The sequence below is a fragment of the Trichechus manatus genome, unplaced genomic scaffold (assembly GCF_000243295.1).
Source record: "Trichechus manatus latirostris isolate Lorelei unplaced genomic scaffold, TriManLat1.0 scaffold00039, whole genome shotgun sequence".
In the NCBI taxonomy this organism is placed as follows: Eukaryota; Metazoa; Chordata; class Mammalia; order Sirenia; family Trichechidae; genus Trichechus; species Trichechus manatus.
The window spans coordinates 6,850,117-6,856,106 of record NW_004443975.1 but is presented as its reverse complement, the minus strand read 5'-3'; the positions used below and the strand labels follow the sequence as shown (position 1 = coordinate 6,856,106).

Here is a 5,990-nt window from a genome sequence, read left to right as displayed (position 1 = left end):
TAAAAAGAACTCAGCTGCCAACCAAAGGGTTGGCAGTTTGAATCCACCAGCTGCTCCATGGAAACAATATGAGGCAGTTCTATTCTGTCCTATAGGGTCACTATGAGTTGGAATTGACTTGATGGCAAAGTTTTTTTTGTTTTGTTTTGTTTGTTTTAATCTCTGCCACCCCATATATGAAACGACTTTCCACAGAATGGGAATTGGTTTGGACTCCAGAGAACATAGCCGTGATTTCCAAGTGAAGGAAAGGATGGTTGTAGGTGAAATATATCCTAAGACAAAAAGTACTTTTATGGAAAGATTTAGAATAAGCCACTAAGATGACCAATTAATTGTAATGTTACCGTTCAAGATCTCCAAAAGGGGACATGAGAGCTAAATGCAATCTGATCCTAGACTCTACCCTTTACCGGAGAGAAAAATGCTACAAAGGACACATTAGGTCAATTGAAAAAAAAATTGTTACATGGATGGCAGATCAAAGACTACGGCCTTCAGTATGGATTACACCTCAACATAAACAAAAATCCTCACAGCTGGACCAATAAGCAACATCATGATAAATGGAGAAATATTGAAGTTGTAAAGGATTTCATTTTACTTGGATCCACAATCAACGCCCATGCAAGAAGCAGTCAAGAAATCAAACAATGTATTGCATTGGGCAAATCTCCTGCAAAAGACCTCTTCAAAGTGTTAAAAAGCAAAGATGTTACCTTGAGGACTACGGTGTGGCTGACCCAAGCCATGGTATTTTCAATCACCTCATATGCATGCAAAAGCTCAATGATGAATAAGGAAAAAAACTGATACCTTTGAATTACGGTATTGGTGAAGAATCTTGAATATACCATGGACTTCCAGAAGAACAAACAAATCTGTCCTGGAAGAAGTAAAGCCAGAATGCTCCTTAGAAGCAAGGATGGTGAGACTTCATCTCACATATTTTGGACATGTTAGGAGGGACCAGTTCCTGGAGAAGGACATCATGCTTGGTAAAGTAGAGGGTCAACAAAAAAGAGGAAGACCCTCAATAAGATGGACTGACACACTGGCTGCAACAATGGGCTCAAACAGCAACAACTGTGAGGATGGCACACGACTGGCCGGTGTCTCATTCTGTTATATACAGGGTTACTATGAGTCGGAACCGATGTGATGGCACCTAACAACAGTGCTAATTTTACTAAAGTTGATAACTGTATTCTAGCTACACAAGAGACAATCCCATTTCTTAGGAAATACAAACTGAAGTATATAGGGGATACAGGACCACGGTGCATGCAACTTACTTTCCAACAGCTCAGAAAGAAATAGGTTAACAATAGGTAAATCTGGGTAATGGGAATATGGGTGTCCTATTTTTATTCTTGTAACTTTTCTGTAAGTTAGAAACTATTTCCAAATTAAAAAAAAAAAAATTGGAAGAATTAGTAAATCTGGTGGAAAAAAAATACTTCTTCTGAGTTGAATTTTTCTTTTAGGAATCTGCACTGGGAAGTCTCTTATCTTCTCTACCTAATTTCCACAGCAAGCCTCTCAACTTTAATGTGGAAGATATAAAGTGACGATTTGGTTCACATCTGGTCAGGGCTCAACTCTAATCAAGCCACTCCTCCCACCAGCTACGAGCTTGAGCCCCTCTTTCTGACTTCTCCATAGAAAGAAGCTTGGTCTCTGGGTGGCGGGTCACGGTATCAGCCCAGGTGTCTGCCTCTGGCTCTCATTTCAGGGTAAAGAGACACAGGAGGAGTCTCTGTCAATGTTTAAAGCAATCCTTCAGTGGCTCCGAACACTGATAAGACTCTCCTTAAGGAGATAAGCAGAGGCTCTATGAAGCCCTGGCTGCCAACATTGCTGTCGGCAGCCAGGATTATCGAGGGTAAAGGTACCTGTGGGAATCACCTGGGTCACACAGTAAAGGAACTGGTTTGTGAAGGCATTTTTACTGCCTCCCCCCACCCCACCCCTAGAACTCCCACTTAGGTTGAAACAACCTAATCCTTTAGTTTACCATCAAAACCTCCAAATAAAAGAGAATCGTGGAAGCAGAGCAGAGCCAAACCTTAGAGGTCAGCGAATCCACCCCCTCTCCTGATGCAGTAATATTTTTCAGGGTATTCAGTCATTCACTCCCTCCTAGCGAGCAGCAGACCAAAGATCAACAACTGCCATGGAGGAAGTGGAGCCCCTGGGAGGTGCAAAGGGTTAACTAGCTCAGCTGCTAGCTGAAAGGTTGGCTGTTTGAATAAACCCAGAGGCGCCTCCAAAGAAAGGCCTGGTGATCTACTTCTGAAAAATCTGCCACTGAAAACCCAATGGGGCACAGTTCTACTCTGATACTCATGGGGTTGCCATGAGTCAGAATCTACTGGACGGCAACTGGTAGTGATTATTATAAAGTTCTCCTTTGCAGTCAGCCAAACACAAAAAAGAAAACAAACAAACAAACAAAAAAACAGCTGCCGTGGAGTCGATTCCAACTCATAGTAACCCTACAGGACAGAGTAGAACTGCCCCATACAGTTTCCAAGAAGCAGCTGGTAGATTCAAACTGCCGACCTTTTGGTTAGCAGCCAAACGCTTAACCACTGCGCCACCACTGCTCCCCTAAAAAGGAAGCAGTTTGAAAGCAGGGAACTCGTCTTCTTCATCTGCGTCCCCTCTGCAGTGCCTCGCACAGAGCAGGCATATGAGAAGGGGGAATGAATCAATGGACTGACAGTCTATGCATCGGCCCTTATTCTATCCTCGGAGCAATTAAAATCATGCCTACACTCTCTTCTAAATTACAGGATTCCAAACATTTGAAGATACTTTCGTGTTCCCCTCCTGACTTCTCTTATCCAGCGTAAAAACCACCAGTTCCTATAACCATGCCTCATGGTAAGTTTTAAAACTAACCTTCCTTTATTTACTTCCAAAAGGAATTTGAAGTAGTTTTAAAAAAAAAAACAGGGAAAACACAACAAAATTAATGAAATGGAAACTAACATGTGGAAAACAGGGCCAAGAACACGTGTTATTTGTGTAAAATACAGTACACGTCCCCAGATCTACTTGATAAAATTACATTATGATTGCTCAAATGTCATCATTAGTAAACCAACACTGTTAGCTGTTTTCCTTTAAGTGGCAGGCTCTTTCATTCATTTTTGAGAAAATGTATGCCAAATACTCAGCTCTGAACAATGAAGGTCTGTCACCATTCTTTCAAATAAAAAATGTGTTCCATGAATTAAAAAAGGCTAGTGGAGCTTGCAGAAGGAGCTTTGGTGGCACAGTGGTTAAAGCACATAACTGAAATGTCAGTGGTTCGAAACCACCAGTGGCTCCATGGGAGAAAGATGTAGCAGTCTGCTTCTGTAGAGACTGACAGCCTTGGAAGCCCTATGGGGTCGCTGTGAGTCAGAACCTACTCAAGAACAGTAGATTTAGTTGGGCCTGCAACTCAAAAAAGTGTACAAGTGCTTTACCTTGAGACAGCCATTGCACTTCAGTGTGCTGCACAGAAACTTGACATTTCAACATACATCTCAAAATTTAGTAAGAGTAATAATTTTTATTACATTACCAAGGACATTCTAAAGTGGAACTATACTTTTTAAAAAAAGCATATGATGATGATGATGAATACCATGACCAGGGTAGCTTGGTGCCACTGCCTTCATTGGTGTTAAGGTGCCAGCAGTTTTACCCCCGTTGCCTTTGCTTCATCAGAGCAAATGACAACACAGTAAAAAAAGGCAAATAATGTCTCGATGTTACATGAAAAGAGTTTTAATCTCATGCACCCACTGGAAGAGTCTTGGGGACTCAAGCGTTCCATAGGATACACTTGGAGAATTGCTGCAATAAGTAACCTAAAACTAAATGAATCAAGAAGTAGAAGAAGAAGAATGTTATGAGATATGGAGGTAAATATTAATGAACCTCTGGAAAGCAGGAAATGCCCACCACGTGCCCAGTGTTGGACTGGTGTTTTTCCTATCAAGCCTTGCCAAACGATTTAACTCTTTAAACTATGTGCATGTATATCTTTGATTTTAAAAAATTAATAGGAAAGCTTTTTTTTTTCATTTAAACTTTCTAAGTAACTTAAAATATTCCTCCAAAACACAATTTACTGCCTCAAATATTCAAGGGATTAGAATACATCTTCAAAAAGGGTAAGCATGGTTATGAGCAATAAAGTTGAAATATAATTTCATTTGTAATGTTGATCTAATATAAGCTATAGCTGTCTGTCAGCCAAGTCTAGTAATAAAGGTAGATAAATGTTAACTTGTTCCAGTTCTGCCAGGATAGTTGTTTGTACTTGTGTGCACACTGAATGTGTGTATATGAAGAGGTGCTTTTTCAGGAGTGGATACAAAAGTGAACCCTCGAATTATTAAGCACTAGATCTAACAGTCCCTGGGTGGTACCAAAGGTTAATGTATTCAGCTGCTAACCGAAAAGTTGGTGGTTCAAGTTCACCCAGAGGCACCTTGGAAGAAAGGCCTGGTGATCAACTTCTGAAAAATCAGCCATTGAAAACGGTATGGAGCATACTTCTACTCTGACACACACGAGGTTGTTATGAGTCAGAATTGACTCAATGGCAACTGGTTTAAAAAAAAAAAAAAGATCAAACAAAACCTGAACTTTTCTGCCCTACTCAATAGGAAGAGACTGACATTTATCTGGAGTTAACTTTTCTGCAAACTGCAAGCCTGCCTTAAGACGGTGACCCTGCCAGTGCCACTGCTTCTCTTCTCAAGTGCTTACAGTTTCAGAGTCAATTAGGGGAGACAGGCGTACAGATGGAGGCAAGCACACTTCAAACCCCATACTGGCTTTTCCTGAAATATACCTTGGGCAGGCCAAGGTTCAGAAACAATACCCATCGATTGAATACTTGTCCTCCTAGAATATATACAGACTTAGAGCAGCATTCCTAATAGAAATACAATTCTACACAAATGGAATTTAAAGGTCATATTTATAACAGTGAAAAAGGGATATGAGAGGAGGGCTGATATCACTTTTCCCATGAGGCACAGTAGGTCATGGTTGTTGGCTACTGTTGAGTTGGCCCCTGATTCATGGCAACCTCATACACAACAGAATGGAATGCTGCCCTGCCCTGTGCCATTCCCATGATTGGTTGTGCTCCATAGGGTTTTCACTGGCTGATTTTTGGAAATAGATCGCCAGGCCTTTCTTCCTGTCTTAGCCTGGAAGCTCCACTGAAACCTGTTCAACATCATAGCAACACACAAGCCTACATGGACAGACAGGTGGTAGCTGTGCATGAGGTGCACTGGCCGGGAATTGAACCCAGGTCACCACTGAACCACCAATGCCTCAGAAGTACAGTGTAGGCACCACCTTTCTGCAGTGATTTAGATTCACTTCTCTCTAGGGAAGGTGGGAAACAGATGTAGAAGGAATGAGGGACCTACTCACTCATGTTCCTGTTTATGATGAAATAACATTGCACCAGATTAATTAACATAGTCATTATCTTGGAAGTTTTCAAACGTGCCCATAAATGCTAACAGCATCATATGTGCAAGACAAGAGAAAATCTGGGCAAATCAAGACTGACATTTATGTGACTAAGCATTTCAAGTAGCCAGTTTTTCTGCAGTAATTAAAAGTACGTAATTCTAATGGTCACTTTAGTCACACTTTTTTTTTTATTGTACTTCAGGTGAAGGCTTACAGAACAAATAGTTTCTCATGCAACAGTAGTACACATATTGTTTTATGACATTGATTAACAACCCCACAACATGTCAACCCTCTAACTTCTCAACTTTTGTTTTTTGGTGAAAATACACATAGCCAAAGATACACCATTTCAAAAATGTCTACATGCACAGTTCAGTGACATTGACTATGCTCTTCCAATTGTGCTGTTATTCTCACTTAAGATGAAGGCTTACAGAACAAAATAGTTTCTCATTTAACAGTTACTGCAAATGTTGCCCTATGACAAT

At 40.7% G+C, this 5,990-nt stretch overlaps 1 protein-coding gene across 1 annotated transcript in view; it reads right to left on the bottom strand.

Moving 5' to 3' along the window:
• KIF26B (kinesin family member 26B) overlaps positions 1-5,990 on the bottom strand; it is a 572,671-nt gene that overhangs the window by 322,925 nt on the left and 243,756 nt on the right. The window lies entirely within an intron of this gene.